Source organism: Lichenostomus cassidix, chromosome 1, assembly GCF_008360975.1.
Source record: "Lichenostomus cassidix isolate B80296 chromosome 1, HeHo_3.0, whole genome shotgun sequence".
Lineage (NCBI taxonomy): Eukaryota > Metazoa > Chordata > Aves > Passeriformes > Meliphagidae > Lichenostomus > Lichenostomus cassidix.
This window is the reverse complement of record NC_139479.1, coordinates 85,872,745-85,891,283: the sequence shown is the minus strand read 5'-3', so window position 1 is coordinate 85,891,283 and position 18,539 is coordinate 85,872,745. Positions and strand designations below refer to the sequence as shown.

General features: G+C 46.3%; 1 long non-coding RNA gene across 1 annotated transcript; it reads left to right on the top strand.

Moving 5' to 3' along the window:
• Window positions 1–807: 807 nt before the first annotated feature.
• On the top strand, window positions 808–13,665 carry LOC146445088 (uncharacterized). Its single transcript, XR_014853592.1, has 2 exons — window positions 808–1,536; window positions 10,410–13,665. It is a non-coding gene; the product is annotated as an uncharacterized LOC146445088 (long non-coding RNA).
• Window positions 13,666–18,539: the final 4,874 nt, after the last annotated feature.

The following is an 18,539-nucleotide window of genomic DNA, read 5'->3' as shown; positions in this document are numbered from 1 at the left end:
TGTCAGGGCAAACCATCTGATGAGAGAACTCTGCCTTTCATGAGGCCTCTGCCCCTAAGCCAGAGATGGGATGGGGCCCTGGGCTAGACACAGAGGGAGTCTTAGGCTGGCTCCTGGTTCATATGTTCCTCGATAAGCAGGGGTGCAATCCTTTAAGGAGATTTCTGCAACAGGCAGATGGGGTTGGTAATTGTACATTCATTAACTGACCAACTGAGGATGACTCATTCAACAACTCTCAGAGGAAGAGGGAAGATTTCTAATTTAGGGTGAGCTAAACTGCAGGGTTTAGGGGTTAGGAGAAAGTCTCGACTACAGCACGTGGAGTAGTAAAGAAAATTGTCAGCATTTAATTAAAAACTGTGGAGAACACTTGCAATGGCAGGTGTAGCCTGGAATCTATATTTAAAATAAAATAAAATAAAATAAAATAAAATAAAATAAAATGTAATATAATCCAATAGCATTAAAATTCTCCCCTGTTCCCTTTTAAAGTGAGGAAATTTTGATGTGGCCCAAGTAAAGACCTGTGGAATAAACAGTCACAGACTCACTTAGGTTGGAAAGGACCTCTCAGATCATCTGGTCTAACCTTTGACTGATTGCCACCTTGTCAACTAGACCATAGCACTAAGTGCCATATCCATTTGTTTCTTGGACACCTCCAGGGGTGATTCCACCACCTCCCTGTGCAGCCCATTCCGATGGAGGAGAAAAAGCCCCTCTCAGAGAGCAGTGGGGCGTGGATCTTGGTAATTTGTCCACACTTCCAAGTGCTCTTCAGTAGCCACCAGATGGCAACAGAAATCTGTTTCAGCACAGCAGGATCCTGCAGAGGCTGCTCGCTTCCAGCTGGTTTCCAAAAAAGAGAGAAGCTGACGTGAGTTTGTCGTCACTAGGCGCGTCTGCTACGGCTTTCGATGAAGTCGGGTCCTTGAGGACAGCGAAGGGATGGTGACTGGCGAGCTGAGGCTCTGCTGGCTGGTGTTGTGCTGGTGGTCTGAGCCTCCCAGGTGCCCGCAGCCTCTGCTCATGGCTCAAGAGGAGCGAGGATGTGCCAGATTGCCACACTGCAATCAGCCTCTGGTGGTGATGCAGATGTGATCTCGGTGACCCAGAAACAGAAATAGCTGGGGGTCAGTTCAGGGCAGGCGTTGAGAGAGATGATCAGGCTGTGAGAGCCCCGAGAAGCACCAGAGTGGGGAGCAGTGCAGTCCAGTTTGGGGGGAGGGCGGATGAAGGGGGATACAGGGCTGCTCAGGCACCCAGAGCTGGCAGACTGAGTCACGCTGTCACTGATGCGGGATTTATCCTCACATCGAAATTCGTTTTCTCCGGCAGCCTCGGTCATCATTTTGACCTCAGATGACTTGAGCACGGTTGCCATGGGAACTGGATTGCTCTTCCCTCCATCCCCTCCACTTGCTGTCTCGGACAAGCAGCTAGATGTTCGTCAAACACGACAATAAATCAGCCGCCCCGCCGTGCCCTGTGCCGGCTGGTCCTGCCTGCCTCTGCCCTCCCGTTCTGCAGCAGGTACGGGAAGCGCTGCCACATCTCAGCTCTGCTTCCCCCGACACACACCGCCTAGCAAGCCCCGCCTGAGTGAGCGGCTCAGCTGCCTTCCTGGGGCAGCGGGCTCTTTTGTTTTATCTCCCATAAATAGCTGTCAGGGTGCATCACTGCACACCTCACAGCCTCGGCTCAGAAGCAAGCAGCGTCAGACAGAGAAGTGACGGCAGGAAACGGAATCCCTAAAAATGGCATCCTCCTGTCCAGGATTGGCAGGGCTGCGCTTGCGAAACAGGGGTTTCCCCATCACGCACACAGCTAATGGAGCTAACAGAGCTAATTTAGCTAATTCTGAGACGGGGGCTGGCTCATCTGCCAAGTCCTGGCAGCGTTACAGCCGTTCAGAGAAAGCGAAAAGGATGAGAAAGGGAAGGAAGAAGGAGGGGGAAGGAGGGGAGACTGATGAGGGAAACAGGGAAACATGGAGTGGGTGGAAGAGCTGGGGCGAGGAGAGGCAGCAGGGTGGATTGAGTGCGAGGGCGGCTGGAAAGCTTTGTGATGGGCACCGGAGAGGAGGGTGGGGCACAGCCAGAGGTGGGAGGTTTGGGGAATGAATGTGTTGAAATGAACGCTTAGCAAGATTTAAGTACCCCAGAAGAACCATCTGAAACTTGTAGCTGAAAACAAGATAAAGGAAATTTGTAGTTGCAAAAGGATCTAGAGATGGCAACCTTAGAAAAAAATGAGACTTGGCCATAAGCCTGCAGTCTTACAGGATAGGAAGGAAATCTCTTCAACACACATGCAACAGACATGACGTACAGAACCCCTGCAACAAAACAGCAAGAGCTCTGCTGTTGCCAAATAGTGCCTTCTATATTGCACTGTCAACAGAAAGGCTCTAGGAAATTTTACAGATCTGTGCACATTTGGGGAGCAGGCCAAGAGCCTCCTGCTGCCTCCTAAACCAAGATCTTACATCAGTATTTGAGTACAAAAGGATACAGCAAAACAAATAACTCTTTTCCATGCTATTTAGCATTATCCACAATACATTATGGATATATGTGCCTACGTGTTGTTTTGTAAATGACCTGGCCTTTTGGGGCTTCCTGTTTATCATTCTCTTGTAGCTTCTGCCCTCTTTCAACAGCAGTGAGGTAAGAAAATCTAAGCCTCTGGAGGAAATGGTTAGGTGCCATAAGGAGACAGGAATGTTGCAGTATATTTGTGTGCATTTCAAGACATAAAAGGCCTACTAATTGACCTTAAAGTTGAATGAGTAGCTCAAAATAGATACCTAGAATTGAGCTAAAGTTCCCCCAATAATTTAGCCATCCTCAGCCCCTGAAGAACACTGGGGTTCAGCAAACAGAGGCGGTTCAGGTTCTCACCCGGGTCACATTTGTGTCCCAGGACAAACCGGGGCAGTTTGGAGCCCCCCTCCCTGCACTCGGTGCCCTGCCTGGGGCTCTGCACAGCTGCCAGCAGAGGGGAGTGCTGCAGTGAGCTGGATCCTGTTGCACAGTCTGGTTTTTGCCAGAACCTTCCCGTTCCTGGGTACCAAAGGCACACGTGGGAAGGTGGACTCGGGCCTCCTCCTTTTACTTGATGTTAGCTCTTACTCAGCGCTATCTGTAACCTTTTGCCTTCATGCTTTCACTACTGCTTTATTTTCTAGTCTTGCTTTTGTTCCCTCTTTGCCTCTCTGTATGATTAGCCACAGCCTTCCTGGATCATGGCCTCACCTTATCCATATCTAAAACTAAGAAAAGAAGTTGTTTGTTCTTCCGAAAAAAAAAGAAAGTCTTTGAGGCAGGAGTGATATACTTGGAACGAGAAGCAAGAACGTATTAACATAAACACTTGCGAAGGGGAAGCAGCTTGTATCCTGTTTAGGGTGATGATCAAGTTGTGAAAAGGAGCCTTTTTTTGGTCAAAAAGCAAGGAGAAAGAGGTAAGTTTCAAAAGATAATGACCAGAACAAAACTGAGGGGAGACTCTTGGAAAGGATATCAGAAACTGATAAAACCTGATAAATATGCAAAGCGATAAATCAGTGTTTCACTGATTTCTTGCCTCAATTAGGATTGTTAACATCGCTTAGAGCCAGTCTGCTGCATCCATATCAGGCTGGTTAAATGACCACATTACACCTTAAGCTCAGTTTAGATTAACTCAGAGGGAGAGAGAGAAAGAGGGGGAGATAGGTATTGGAAAAAATGAGGCTGGAGAGAGGAAAGATGATGGAGAAGAGATGATGCATAAAATAACTGTTGCAAAGGCAAGGGAGATGTGTAATATGTGCAGGTGATGGGCAGTGCTGCATACAGAGCAGGGCAAAAAGTTTGGGGTGAAAGGGGACAGGAGAGCAAGTACACAGCAGATGCATGAGAGCATGAGGTGAGAAGGGGAGGCTGAGTGATCCAGTTGCACATTTCCATCACGGTACCTGTCTTGGAGCTTTCACTGTGGAGATGCTAAGGTGAAGGAGAACACAAGAAGTGCCAGGAATTTCAGTTGCCGTGGAGGTGGGGAGCAGGGGATAATGTGGTTATAAAATTAGAAGGCTTGAAGTCTATTTCCAGGCCTGGCATGACTGATCCATGTCATATGGCAAGGGCATTAAATAACTCTGACCTTTGTTGGGAATATTTGTTGCTGCTGCTGTGGAAGTTTCTCTGTTCAATCCTTAACATGCTGTTCTTAGTAAAGGACTTAATGACAGATCAAGGCTGACTTTATCTGGAGAGATATTAATATGCCCAAGAAGATCCCCTTGTTCTAAGGCCCTTCTGGCTACAATGGCTCATGTTGTCATTGAACCTATCTCTGTCTAACTTATGAGGGGAGATAAACTAGTGTACATCTCAGTAGGATAATTATTCTGCTGTGACTATCCTTACATCTGTTTCTACAACCTCAATCAGTAATAAGTACCCTGCTTTCAAAATAATTTTTAGTCTGGAAAAGAAGTGTAGAACTTTGAAACAACATGAACACCAAAACCAGATCATATAACTATCAAAATAAACCATGCACTGTGAAACAGGCTGGTAAGAGATTTTTATAGCAGATCTGAGATAACATGACTCACATGAAAAACTACAAGAGGAATTTGTTTATCCTTCTCTAAAGCTGCCCATTTGTGACCTACACTTCAATGAATTCAGATAAAAAGCCTAAAATTATTCTATGCACAACAGAAAAGTCACATTTTCTGTGCTTGTTTGTCCTGTGAAGGAGTTGAAGGAAGCATTGTCAAGGGAACCCATCGTGCTTTATACCAACAATCCTTGTCTGAAAAAAGGAAAACTATCAGCCTTTTACAAAGTCCATGAGCCAGAGTAATACCCAAGTAGTCACATTTGTTGTATATACATAGAGGCAGAGTCCTTGTCCCAGGTGGAGCAAGTCGGGATACATGGATTGCTTCAGCTATGAACAGAAGACAACTGGAAAGCTTTAAAGAGGAGAAAGTGCCCTATTGTGCTTCCAGGTTTTCCTAGATGCATTTCACCATGCCCTTTGGCCATCCCAGAGGCACTGGGGAACCACTGCAGCCTACTTGTGTTTAAAGAGCCAGTCTGGACCTGCAGGGTCAGTGTTTTTGTCTCTCCAGCCCCTCTGGGGAGCAGGGAAAGGACAGCCAATCAAGGGACCTTGCAGACACTGCATCTGTCCAGGATTGCTGGTCTCAGGTTAGTGTTGGCAGGTTGGCTCTGTCCCTGTGACGGGGAGATGCCCTCGGCAGCACTTCTGCCCCAACAGCCTCTTGGGAGTGAGTGGGGGACAGGGAGAGAGCCGGTGAGGGGGAAGGAGAGGAGGTCCTGATGGCCTAATCTTGCATTGGATTGGATTAGATTGGACACCCAGCAGTGCTAGAGTCTGGGTTACTGCCTTCAGTGTAGCTACATTCCAATTCCTTTGGTCTTCTTTTCACCAGGATGAGCAGTCCTGTTTGATCAGTGCTTGTGGCTGGGCAGCAAACAGAAGCTTTCCCAGGGAACGGGTAAAGAGATCAGCCCCTCTGTTCCTCACAGTGGGAGAAGATCTGGGAACAGAGGGAGATGGCACAGCTGATGTGTTGATCCAATTGTAGCTCCTTTTGCTGTGCTGCCTTTCACCTTTTCCTCGGTGAGGTGAGGCTGTCAGGCTGTGTGGAGGTTGGAGATCAGGCCAGGTCAGCTGAGACTGGGAGCCTGGGGATATCACAGTCTCCAGAGCAGAGCAGGAGGTGTTGCCCTGAGGAAAGTGCTTAGAAAATGGGAGAGTAATTGCATGTCAGGGAGGTAGGAAGGCAGCGGAAGAAAATGTCATCGGGCAAGTGGTGAGGGCAAGGATTTCAACTGGTAACAGAGCTCCTCCACGAGGATTACCTGAGTGCATAACAGAGGGATGCCGCAGGCAGAGGGGGCCCCAAGGGAAAGAGGCTTGTGGGAGAGTGTTGTAAGGTAGGAATGACAGAAGTGATATCTGGGGTGAGCAGATGCAGCCTGGTCTGTGTTGGATTGCTGTGTTTAGTCTCCAGCCAATTTTTCGGGTTGTGATAACTTGTGTTTGCAGGATTTGTGCACTGGGTGGGATAGGTGATGTCTCCTGTTCTCGTTGAAAGGGAGTTTTATTTATTGTTCACTTAAACTGCTGTGGGTCTGTCTAAGTTTCACATCTGTGGAAGTTGGCAGATTCCCAGTGTTGGGTCACAAAGTGGGGCAGCTCTGGTAGGGCTCCTGCAGGCAAGGTGAGGACACAGGGAACACAGAGTGCAACACAGTACTTGAATGCCTTTCATTGCTGCCAGGTGTGGCAGCACCTTTCCATCTGGGGAAGAGCCAGAGTGAAGGCAGGGCTATTGTAAGATCCTCCCTACGTGGATAAAATCTACATCTGCTCCATGTGCCCTACTCCCACTGATTAACATGCCCCATGTCTGGTGCACATATGCACTTGCTCCTTTTCTGATTGTGCCTTCCTGCTTGAAGGATGACAGAAAGGGGTACAGAGGCAGCAGCAGCAGAGCAGGATAAGCTGTTTCATTATGTGAAGCATAGGGAATAAGTCATCTGCCTTACATAATGGAAATCAGCCTCAAATGGAAATTTTGAACATTATCCCCCATCAGAGATTCTGCCTGTAGAGTTACCCACTGGGGTACCTCGGACACCTTCACTGGTTTGGGGGGAGTTGAAATATAACTGCCCAGCAGCTGAGCCTCTGATGGGAGGGAAAACAGTGGAACTGGAAAAGTTGGTACCTGCTGGGGCTAGTGGGCACAGTTTATTGCCTGAGAGCCACGTGTGTTTGCCATCCACATCTCTCTGAATCTTTGTAACATTTTTGTAAGAAAACAGAGCACCCAAAATGACCTCTCTGCAGTCGTCTGGGCACCTTGACAACTGATGGATGGAAGGGGCTGGACAGGTTTAATGTCCACACCTGCTGTCTGGCAGGGGGAGACAGTTGATCTCCCCAGAGCATGCTGAACTCGTGTAAACCTGCTTTGCCCCAGCAGTGTACATCAGGCCCAGATATTAGGTGATTAGGGAGCCAAAATTAGAGACTGAAAAGGTTGTACAGTATTCAAGCATGTGATGTTGTGTCTCTGTGACTGGCAGGTCTTTCACTGCACCTTAAGCCACTGAGGTTTGGTTTACCCTTTCGAATGTTGTGGGAGGGAGATCAGGCCACAGGGCTGCAAGGATAGGTTGCATTCCTGGTGTTTTCTTCAGTGTTAGCTTGGTCCTCAGTTGTTGGGAGGAGGCAATCTGTCTGTTTAGGAGCAATGTCACACTACTCAGCAGCTCTTATTCCTCTCAGCAAAAAGTGAGAATATGCTTAGGCTCACATAGGCTGTCTCAACAATGCTTTCATGCTCTGTGCAGCAATTTCCCAAGGGCTGTATCCTAACTTCTTTTGGTGTAAACACCAGCCAGTGAGTGGCTTTGTTTTTCTTCCTAGTTCAGGAAGAGATGACGGATTCCCAGTCATCTGAACACAAAAATTTGGAGCGTGACTCTAAAGGTCATTTTCTTGTTTCTGGTCTGGGCTAGATGGACAGAATCTGACATGTGTATGTTCCCCTGATAGCATCAGCCATGCGCATTCCCAGCAGGCAAGTGAGGGTTTATGATCCATAACTACACTTTCTTGCTTCCCAGAAAAATGTTTGTTGGTGCCAGAGGCTTCAAGTAAGTAAAAGAGCATGAAATCAAGAATGAAAACAAACAACATTGAACATACAGCAGTTGTAGTGGCTCTGTTTAGCAGACCTAGCAGCTGCCTGTGTCATGGTGTCTGCTTTTAATCCAGAGGGAGACTGTGGATTGCCTACCTGGTGAAGCACTGGTTTGGGTCTCTGGACATTGGGATTTGATTCATGGCTCCATCACAGATCTTCTCTTGGGCCAAACAATGTAATCACTACATGTCAGGTTTCTATATCAGCAAAACAGAATAAATACTACTTCTTTTCCCTTATGTATGTAGGCCTTGAGATAAGTCTTCAGGATATAGCTCTCTTACTTTTTTTTTTTTTTTTAATACATACAGTGCTTTCTACAGTGTCATCCTGATTTAAGTTGGACCCTTTAGGAGGACTAATTAATCCTATTAATAATGCATCTCTAGCTGGCTCCAAGCTCTGAAGATCATGTCATCAGTAGTTTCATTTGTTCATTCTGCAATATTCTGAGCTCTGTGGGGTAAACTCTGGAAGAATCAGAGGAGTGGCTGCCATGGGAAAATAATTCCACATCTTTCACTGAGCCTGGCACAGAATGGAATGGAATTCAGGGAGGCTTGGGTCTGCTGTAGGAACATCAGATAATGCCAACAGTGGTCAGACATTTATTTTACTACTACATTTCACTTCACAGTTTAAGGTGTTCCCAGAAATCTTGCATCAATGCTTGATCAGGAATCAGTTGCAGATAAATATGTTATTCAGAGAGTTTTGAGCTTCACTGCATTTTTAGGTCAGTTCAGGATTTAGGGTCTCATGTGACTAGCACATTGTCTTCTCTGTCTGATCCAGTGATTCTTCTGAAAGGCTAAAGAATGTGTTATCTGATAAGTCTTTGGACCTGTTAAAGGTGGTTTGGCTCAGGGTCCCCAGTTCGCAGGGAAACCTGAACTCTTGGCATAAGTAGACAAGTGGTTGTGGTGCCCTGTGCCTTTGGGACAGGAAGAGCTGCACAGCCTGCACTTAACATCAGGGATTGTGCAGGAGATATTTCTTAACCAAGAGACTCTTTGAAGACCTGAAAATTACTGACTTGCTGAAGTAGAGATCTTCAACTCAAGAAGAAAATCCTTCTGCAGGCAGTGGAGGAATCCTGCACACATTCTGTGCAGTGCTGCACTAATTGCTTCACTGGACACAAAAATGCTGCAAGAACATACTTCCCTTACACTCTCATGCAACTTTCTGAGAATCAGAATATCTATCACCTACTAGAAAGAGATAGGTTTCTATATCAGCCATTTTTTAAAATTTCTCCTCTTAATTTTTATTACATCCTTGTACTTTCTTTCACAAATGTATTTATTTTGCCCAGCTACTCCCTTTCTTATATTGTCTTAACCTGTACCTTGGTTTTCTCTTTCTTTTTCTGTCCATTTTCTGTAAGACAGATATTTCCTTCCCCTTTTTTTGCTTCAGTTCTTCTTCATCCCTTTTTCTGTTTCTTTACCTCAGTCACTGTGCTGCCACAAGAAGATCTAGAAAACAGATGAGAGTTAGAGTTGCAGAAAAGAAGTGTTACAGTGTCTGTAGAGCCAGGAGCTAAGAATTAGGTGTTAACAGGCTTCACTCCACCACTACTTGTTCTTTGGGCAGTGCTTGTTAGTTAAGGCAGACTTCAATACAGTGGCTTGTAGGATCTGAAAGGGAATAGAGGCAGCATTCAGGCAACTACACCTAAAAAAAGTGTTCCAAGAAAACTACACTCAGTGACTATCATGTGCTGGAGGCAATTTTTTGTCATTGCTTTATTTCTGAAAATACTGTTTGCATCCCTACTAGAGATCAGACATGAGATGAAATGCAATGGTGATTAGTGTGTTTTCATTTTAAAAAAGCCTCCATAGGAAGCCTGCCTCACCACTGGAGGCAGCTGGAATGGGGGAGGCCCTAAAAAGTTTGTGATTGCAAATTCTGGGTCAGGCAGTGGGACACATCCCCATACAAAGGATCATTAAGGATGTATTGGATATGAGGCAGCCTGATTCCCACCTTACCTGGTATAGGTGAAGAAAGCAGGTGATGTTGGCTCCTGGTCTTTTTTCACCATGAGCATGCTCAAATTTCTTAGGCAGAGCATATGTATATTCCAAGGACTACAACAGGTGGTTTTGAGACCTAATCAGGCATTCAGAGCAGTGTGGTGAGTGGGTTTGTCCTTCCATAGCAACTTGTGGATCCATGAACACCATGTCTAGGAATGTAGAAAATGGGTCCCTTAATGGAGAAGCTGAACACTGGTCTCTTGTTCTGAGGAATTGCACTAACCACAGAGCAACCCTGTCAGTGGAGAGAAAGCAACTACTAAAGAATCTGCTCTTTTTTTAGAAGTAAATAGAGGGGTGAGTGCAGGTTCAGGAAAGCAGAGCTTGCAGGCTGCATGTCTGAAGGAAGTCACCTCTCAGCAATTCTGACTATTGCAGTGTAACCAGGAGAGTGCTGGGATTTACTATTTCCTTCTGTGTCATTTTGTATTATGGCTCCCCAGGGTATTATTTTTTTTGCTCCTTCTGGGCTCTTGATTTCCATTTAAGGTACTGAGAAAGTCCCAGTGCTACAGCTCTCAGGAGCTGTGCCATCTCAGACTGGGCTCTGCTTTTTGTTTCTCTTTGTCTCAGTTCTACATCTGATAAAGGATCTTTCCTTCTTTCAATAGGGTGCTGTGAAAAATCAAGACTGTCAGATGTCCAGATCCTGCAGTGCCCCAGGAGTGGTGCAACATGTGGATGGGAGAGGGTGTGCAATTAGTGACATATTTTGAAGCACTTTACATATTGTGATCCCCTGAAGACAGAGAATCTGACAAGATGCTGCCCTATCCCCTATCAGGTTCCAGCTGGCTGTACCAGAAGTACGTGTAACACAGCAGTCCTTCAGCTGGGGGACTTGAGCTCAAAGGCACAATCTCTGACATCACACCTAAATTTCAGTGCTCAGTCTCACTCAGCCAGGTCCCCCTTGTTTTTGGTATTTTTTGTTTCTACCTCCTAAATTCTCCCACTGTGTTTCTGAGGGGAGGGTATGAGGCTATCTTGACAGGAGATGCCTGCTCCTTCCTCTTACTCCTGAAAAATCTAATTCTGTTTTGTTTATCTCTTTACACTCCCATTGCCAGTTTTCCAGGGCGGATGTCTGTCAGACTGACTGCTGTGAGGTATTCACTTCTTTGGAAATTCAGCTGCTTGGTGATCTGAGATATGCACATACACATGAGTGAATAGGTGGGTCAGAATGAGGATTACCAGGAGGGACTCTGTGATACAATGTGGGAAAGCCTGGAGGAGCCTTTCTGCAGCCCAGAGGAACACACGAGCAGCGTGGGAGACCAAGGGACCTCTGCAAAGCAGCTGAGTGCAAGGAAAATGACACTTAATGTCCTCCAGCTGCATAAAGTGCAGCCACTCACCATATCAGTCCTCTTCAATCCTCGTGTGTTTGAAGTTTCCACGTGTGGTAGTGGCTGTGTCTGCCAAAAAGTCTGCTTTACATGGCCTCCCTCCTTCCCTGCAGCCTGGCACTGGCACAGCTGATAGCAGGGCTGCTGCACTCCCCGAAGTGCTGGGGACGTGAGAGACTGCATGAGGACACAGCCCAGCTCCCTCGGGCCACCTGCTGCCTCCCAAAAGGCTGGTGGCACTAATCAAGGACAGGGAAGGGCAGCTCCCCACCCCTACTCGTGCTTTTAACCCTGTGGGCACCGTGATGTCCTTTCACAAGGGTCCTTGGGATGCAACTGAGGGATCGAAGCAGCAGAGGCTGGAGGAGGAATAGGGATGCACATGCGGTGAAAAACGATGGGGGATTGATGAGAGGGAGTGTGGCTGGGGAAAGGAGGAGCCACTGATGTGAAGGGCAAAGAGGAAATACATGTTGAGGGGGGAGCCTGTAGAAAGATGTACACTGCTTGAAAACAGACACAGCAATAGGGAAAAGGACAGATGGAGAAACCACAAAGAGATGGAAGGAGACTTGAAGAAAAAGACAGAAAGGAATAAGGAAGAAGATGAGAGTTGGCCTGAGAAGGAGAAGGCACAAATACAGGAGGGGGCAAGACCTATGGCAGGTGACATACTGAAACCAAGGCACTTGGCCAGTGGGTTCAAACATGACATCTGGGGCAGAGTTTTGTAGAAGGGGAACTGCTGAGGTTTAAAACTGGTGCTTGCAGGGGAGAAGACTTCAGCTTGCTGGCTGAAGATACAAAGTTTAAAGGCTGGGTGGATTCCTCAGTCTTTCCACCTGGATGGTTTCCCCTGTGCCTCTTCTGATTACCAGTCTGGGATATTGGACTGGCCAACGTGTAGTCCCTTCCTTATGACTCCTTGCTGTCCTAGACGTGCCATCCCATTTCTTTAGTTCAATTTCTGATCTGGGGAATGGCCAGTTGTACTTATCTGTGTCATCAACAGAGGAATCTACACTCTTCCTCATGCATCTAGTCTCTGCTTTCCCAGGTGCATTTCCCCATACTCACATTGTTTGTAGAGCGATAATGCACTTGGCAGGAGAGCTAATTCCGCAGTATAATGTCTTTCAAACAAAGTGCACCCTGTTCCCACCTGGTCAATTAAACCGGAACAAATCTGCAGAAGCACTGATCTGAGGCCAAGCACTTTGCCTCCTGGAAAGATATGTGGTGGCTTCCCCTGTGAACAGTGCCTCAGCCCTACCTGGAGCTGTGGGATGGGCAGCTCATCCCTGCTGTCCTGTCCACTGCCTGTCTGCTCAGGCAGATTGCAGCAAGGTCAGAACCAACTGTGAGGGTGTTTTCCATGCAGTACATACCTGTACAGCCTGCCCTTGAAGGAATGATTCCAAGAGTGAAGCCCCTGCTGGAGCAAGTGGTGTTGATGGTTTCTCATGAATGCTGTTGCTCTCGCAGAGCAAAAGCCATGGAGTGGTGCTGAGCCTATTTCCTACAGCTGTCCCAGTGTGTCTTGTCTCTGGGGGACTTGAATCCAAAGCTTCTCAGTAGTGCAGATGTTTGTCAAAGCTTATTCTTGATCCCTGACCTCCCAGCAGGTGTTCTGTACCTTGCTGAGAAGCAGGGCCACAGTGAGCTGTTTCTGAGCAAACAAAAGTATTTTGGGAAGAGGACTCTTGCTGGAGTTACATGGAGTGGGAGGAGGAGGCCATGCAGCCATGCCTGTGACCTCTCCAGTTTTCAGAGCTTTCTCTGGAAAGCCTGGGCCAGAGCAGCCACAGCTCCTGTGTGTCCCACAGGAACATCTGCAGGGAGTTGCCACTGGAGAATACAAAGGAGTTCTCCTTACACTTCACTGTAAAGCTGTGCAAAGCAGCACTTGTTGCCTACCCTGTTGCAAATGGTAATGTGAAATATTAAAAGTATTGCCTTTCACATCTGGTTGGGAAGGTAAAGATTTCTTTTGAGGATTTGGTCAATAGTATTAACTTTCTTAATGTTTTCTTTCAGCAAAATCTTATCTTTACTGTTCAAGCTCTCCCTTCTTCCGGGTTTGAGACCTTATCACTGTAACGAGTGATTTTTTTTTTTTTACAACAAAATCCAAAGGAAAAAAAAAAAAACCGTCCTTCATTACCTTCAAAAGTTCCCCGGTAGGATTTTGCTTTTATTTTTATGAATGTGAAAGTTGAAGTTTGGGTAAACTTTGCCCAGTAGAAATAAACAATAAAAATGCAATCTTTCAAATAGGGAACAGGTAACTACCAGTGCACAGGAATGCATATATATAAACAAATATAGTAGTTATATGAATGTTAGCAAGCAGAAACAAAAATACAGCTCTGTATTATGTACACACTCATGTGACCACGTGTATCTACATACCTTTCTATGTACAAAGTAACACATGTGCAAATATCTTCAGATATTTAAATGTATGCTCAGAAATAAAAGCATATCCATAAATATATATATGGTCATAAAGTAATATAGATGTACACATTTTAATATTATGAATTCATGCACTGGTAATCTCAGGTATGCTAATGTTTGTACAAGTATGCAACATCACAGATTCTGTATCTGTTTATGTATCAGAACATAAAGTTACTCAGTTATGAACATTTTATATAGGAATACAACCATAATGCAACAGCCCCCAGAGAATCCTCCACCTGCCCACCAAAACACACCTGGGCAGCTGTGCACAGCATCCTCACACAGCTAGGCTGGCTGAATGCAACCACTCTGGTTTTCAAAGGGGTGAGGAGGGCCACGGGCAAGCAGATACACGCGTGTGTAGGAGTGCAAGTGAGCCATGAAAGGGTGCAGGAATGATCCTGGCGGAGCACAAAGGGTGTGTGGAGCACCCGGAGGGAGCAATAGAGGAGCCAGATGGGTTTACATGAGCAGGGCAGCATCACTGCAGGGTGAGAGAGAAGCCTGGGGAAGAGACCAGGGAGAATGAATCAGGAAACGTAGTATTCCCCTGAAAAGGAAGAAGTATGAGGGGACAACTTAGGGGAGATATCCACCCTGGTTTAGTGGCACCCTTGATCCATGGAAAAAGAGGCAAGACTTCACAACCCACATAATTTTAAGCTGTAAAGCCAGTATGTTTATTACAGTGCCAGGCACGTGGGAGGTAGCCTTCCAAAGACACACACACCGTCAGTCCCTTATAGCTCAGTATATATATGGTTACATGTTACACATCCATGGAGTTTCTCAATCCACTTATACATATGCATAACCTATCCCTGCTTCATATTATAATGGGTTCAAAAGTAATTTTCATATCCTTGCGCCGGCGTAGTGCCTTTTGGTGGTGGGTTCAGGGGTCTCTGGGATGAAATAGACACTCTTCCTCTGAAAAAAGACAGGAGGTCTTCCTCACTGACCTTTTCACCTTTCTGTTTTAGGAATGCACTCTGAGTCTCTGTCCCAAAGTCCAAACAACAGCTCTGATTTTAGCCACCTTGGAGATTCTATGAGTACCAACTGAGTCACAGTCCTTGTTTTCTGTCAATACTCTGTCATTCCCCAGCCTGGATTTACTGTGTTTTGGCAAACTCAATAAATGTTAAGTAAGCAATATACACTGTTTAGCAAGCAGTTTCTAGCAAGTTATTCCTTAACCTCTAATTCCCTTGTATCAAGATACCCACCCTGATTTGGTGGCACCCTGTTTCTGAAGGGGAGTGGGGCAGAACTGCCGGGATGGGATGGGATGGGATGGGATGGGGTGGGATGGGATGGGATGGGATGGGATGGGATGGGATGGGATGGGATGGGGTGGGATGGGATGGGATGGGATGGTGAGGCTGCATGCTGGAATCCCTCCTGCCCCCTTTCTGGTGTTTGACCATGCCGGCAATGCAGAGCAGGACTGGCTGCATAAGGCAGCTCTTGCTGAAGACCAGTTTAATCTCATCTTTCCTCGTCTGCTGTGTCTGGATCTCAGCACAGGAGCAGTGTGCGGGGTTTTGGAGCACTCTTCCCATCGCCCCCTTTTTTGACCTGCACGGGCTGCTCCTTGTGCTCCTGGTGACTGAGCAGCAAGCAAGGGGTGCTCTGCTTGTTGGGAGAGGGGAACACTGCCCCGGGGCAGCTCAGAGCATCTCCTGCTGGGAAAGGAATGATAAACCCCTGTGCACTAGGCTGGCTTAGCCATTGTTAGCCCGCATAGGGACAGGGGGAGGCTCAGGTCCCGCTGAGTGTTTACAGCTAACTTCAGATTACAATAGTGAGGGGAGTGGAGAAGGGTTAGCCAGGGGCTCTGTTCCTTTCCTGGGAATCCTGCTGCTGTAATTACTTGTGATCTCAGCCATTTTCACAGTCTCTGTTGCCCACCACCCCAGGCTACAATCCTTCACTCTGTTGCTGGAAAATGTAGTGTGATTCGGGTCAGGTACCTGGGAGCAGAACATGGCTTGGTGAGAAATGCCTCCAGAAGTGGTGTTTGTGAATCCACAGCTCTGCTTGTGCCCAGTGTCTATGTGTTTATATGTCTGAGGCGCTGTGTCAATAAATGTGCATTAATGTGTGTGTTTGCTGGGGTGTGTGTAGGTCCAGTGGGTGGGTTCAGCTCTGCACACTCGCTGTGCATGTGCTGCCCCTGCGTGTAGCCTTCTCTTACCCATGCTGGGGTGTGAGAAATATGCCTAAATGGGGACGTGAGATAAGGCAGCTCACACTGATGAAACACCTCCACTCCGTGCCATGGGTGCAGGCCCAGACTGGCTCCGTGTGCCAGCAGGCAGCATTCTTCAGCACCTATTCCACTGCTGCTGGATTGACCAGGCTGGGCATAAAATGTGAGGAAGGCTATGCTTTCTGATTTGTATCTGTGGGACTGAAACTGCAGCTGGTTAATCAGCTAGAGAACATTGTCTAGCTGCATTCGTCAAGCTTCCCATCAGCCTTTAGTCAGGCTGGCACGGTGCCCTGCACGTACCAAAGAGAACTTTTTATGTCTTCCAGAGAAAACTTGTTACCCACCCTTCTTAAGAAATAACATTTTAGCATCTGAATGTAGTAGTTTCTTGACCGATATGAAGTAAAGATTAGTTTTGTGAAGTTGTAGCAAGAACAACCCAGTCCTTATGCATTTACTGTTCATCTCTTGGGAACGGGAAGGAAGAAGGGGAGGCTCAGATGACTGGCAACCCTAATTCCCTCTATCCCATACCTTTCTGTTCCTCTGCAGGCCTCCACATGAACCAGCCCCTAGTCCAACCACTCTCCTGAACTGGGTGTATCTTCCTATAGATCTGCTGCTGCTCGGGACTTTGCTAGGAAATTCTCTTTGTAATTTTACTTCTTGGTACACTTTTTTCCCCCTGCTTATGCTGAGGGGCTTTAACTGAACTTCATTAACCAGGTTGTTTTCTTACATTACCCTTCAAATTTAGTTTCTTGTTCAGAGTGGAGAAAATCACAGTGAGATGCAGTGCCTGATACATTAAAAATACACACCACATATTTTTGGCCAAAGCCTCCTGCTAGCTCACCCCTGAGCTCCCATCACAGCTCTGCTGCTGTCTCCACCACCCCAGATGCTGCAGCATCCCAGTTCATGACTGGAACATGGACTTTGGGGCAGTTTCAGATGTAGTTCATCTGTACATTCCAAAGAAAAGGAGGCAAAAACTGAGAGAGGTCATAAGAAGGGCTATTGATTGTGGTAAAAAAAAAGTACAGCATTCTCTGTGAGTCACATTCACATACTTAATTATTGCTATTCTGAGGTATGGACCAGTGTTAGAACAAAATAAAAGAAAGCCTGGTTTCACAGGCAACATCAATCAGAAAAAAATAGAAGGCTTGTTGCCTAGATGTTGGTCAGGAGTCTTTTTCCAATCAGAGCAAAAGGAGATGACAAGGCCTGAAGTGTTACAGGAAGTGGGACTAGGAAACCTTAGATTACTTTCAGGGGGTTGTCACGTCTCTCACATAGCACCAAGACAGAATTTTCAAGGGGATGCTGGTTTCCTCTCCAGTGTGTAGATTTCTGCAGAACTATTCATTCTTTTAATAAAGTTCCTCTCTGTGAATCATTGTTAAAGTCTTAAATATTGGTTTCCGGAGATTTTTTTTTTTTTACAACAGGAACTTCCCCTTCTGAAAGCAACAGTGAAAGTATTAAAAACTTTTTACTTCAGTTTGCTTTAACTGGACAGCTTAATCACCAAAGATTTCAGACATTAGCTTCAACATACATTGCACCGTGGCTGAGAGCAGAATTTAAAGGTGGCTTTGGTTTACTGCCATGATCTCTCCAATGCGATGTCTGTGCTCTTTTAGTTGGGTAATTTTGCAGCTTCCTCCTGTACCTCTCTGTCTGTTCATATTTTCTGACTATTCACAAGTTATCCTTTTTCCTCTGGTATTTTGCTGCTGCCTTTTCCCTTCCTTTTCTCTTTTTTTCCTCTGCCTTGCCCTTCTAATCTGCTTTAGTATTTTCTTTCTTCACCTCATTATGTCCTTTTGTTTTTGCCTTCTGTCTCTCCATTGGTTCTTTTTCACTCGTTTAACCTCCTGTTGTTTACAGGCCAACCTACATGCCACCCATCATCTTGTTTCTCTCTTTTATCTTTCCTCCTTTTCTTGCCCCCCTCCTCCTAATCTCCTCTCAACAATAAAAGTTACTCATGGCTTGAGGGGGAAGCATCTGGCCCATGCTGGCTCTCTTTTGTTCTGAATGCTCTTTTGTTATAAACACAACAAACAGAAAAGCACAAAATCAGCTCTCAAGGCAAACACTGCATAATAATCCTCCTTGTCCCTGCTCCTCTTATCTCTGAAGAATTTGTTCTCCAGGCAAAATAAGAAGAAATATGAGATAGGATTCGCTAAATCTGGAGGTGAGAGAGACTGGAAAGAGCTTCATCATGTGGGGCAGCACCACTGAACTGCGACTCGGGCAAATTCAATAAAGCAGGTGAAATTCAGCTTGCCAGGAGCCTGGACAGCAATGTGATGACCCTGCGCTTGATCAATCCCTGCTGATTATTCTGTGTTCTCATTAGGTTGTAGAGGCATAGACAGGATCAAAAATGTTAGGTTTGGGGGCTTTTTACCACCCAGTTTTTGGTGCCTTCTCCCCATTTGTCCCTTGAGCAAAGGCCTTGTGTATATGAAATGTGTTTGCCAGAGAAGTGGACCTGCTGGACCTCCACTGACATTCTCAAAAAGCCACGGCAAGATGCTTCTGTGGGGTCACACGCCAGCTCCAGTCCTTGAGATAAATTAAAATAAGAACAGGCTTGCCCGTTGCTGGGGCTCTTGCTTAATGTTAGATAGGGATTCTCTGATTGAACCAGCTTTACTCAGAAAATGTAAGCTCCGTGGAAATGAAAT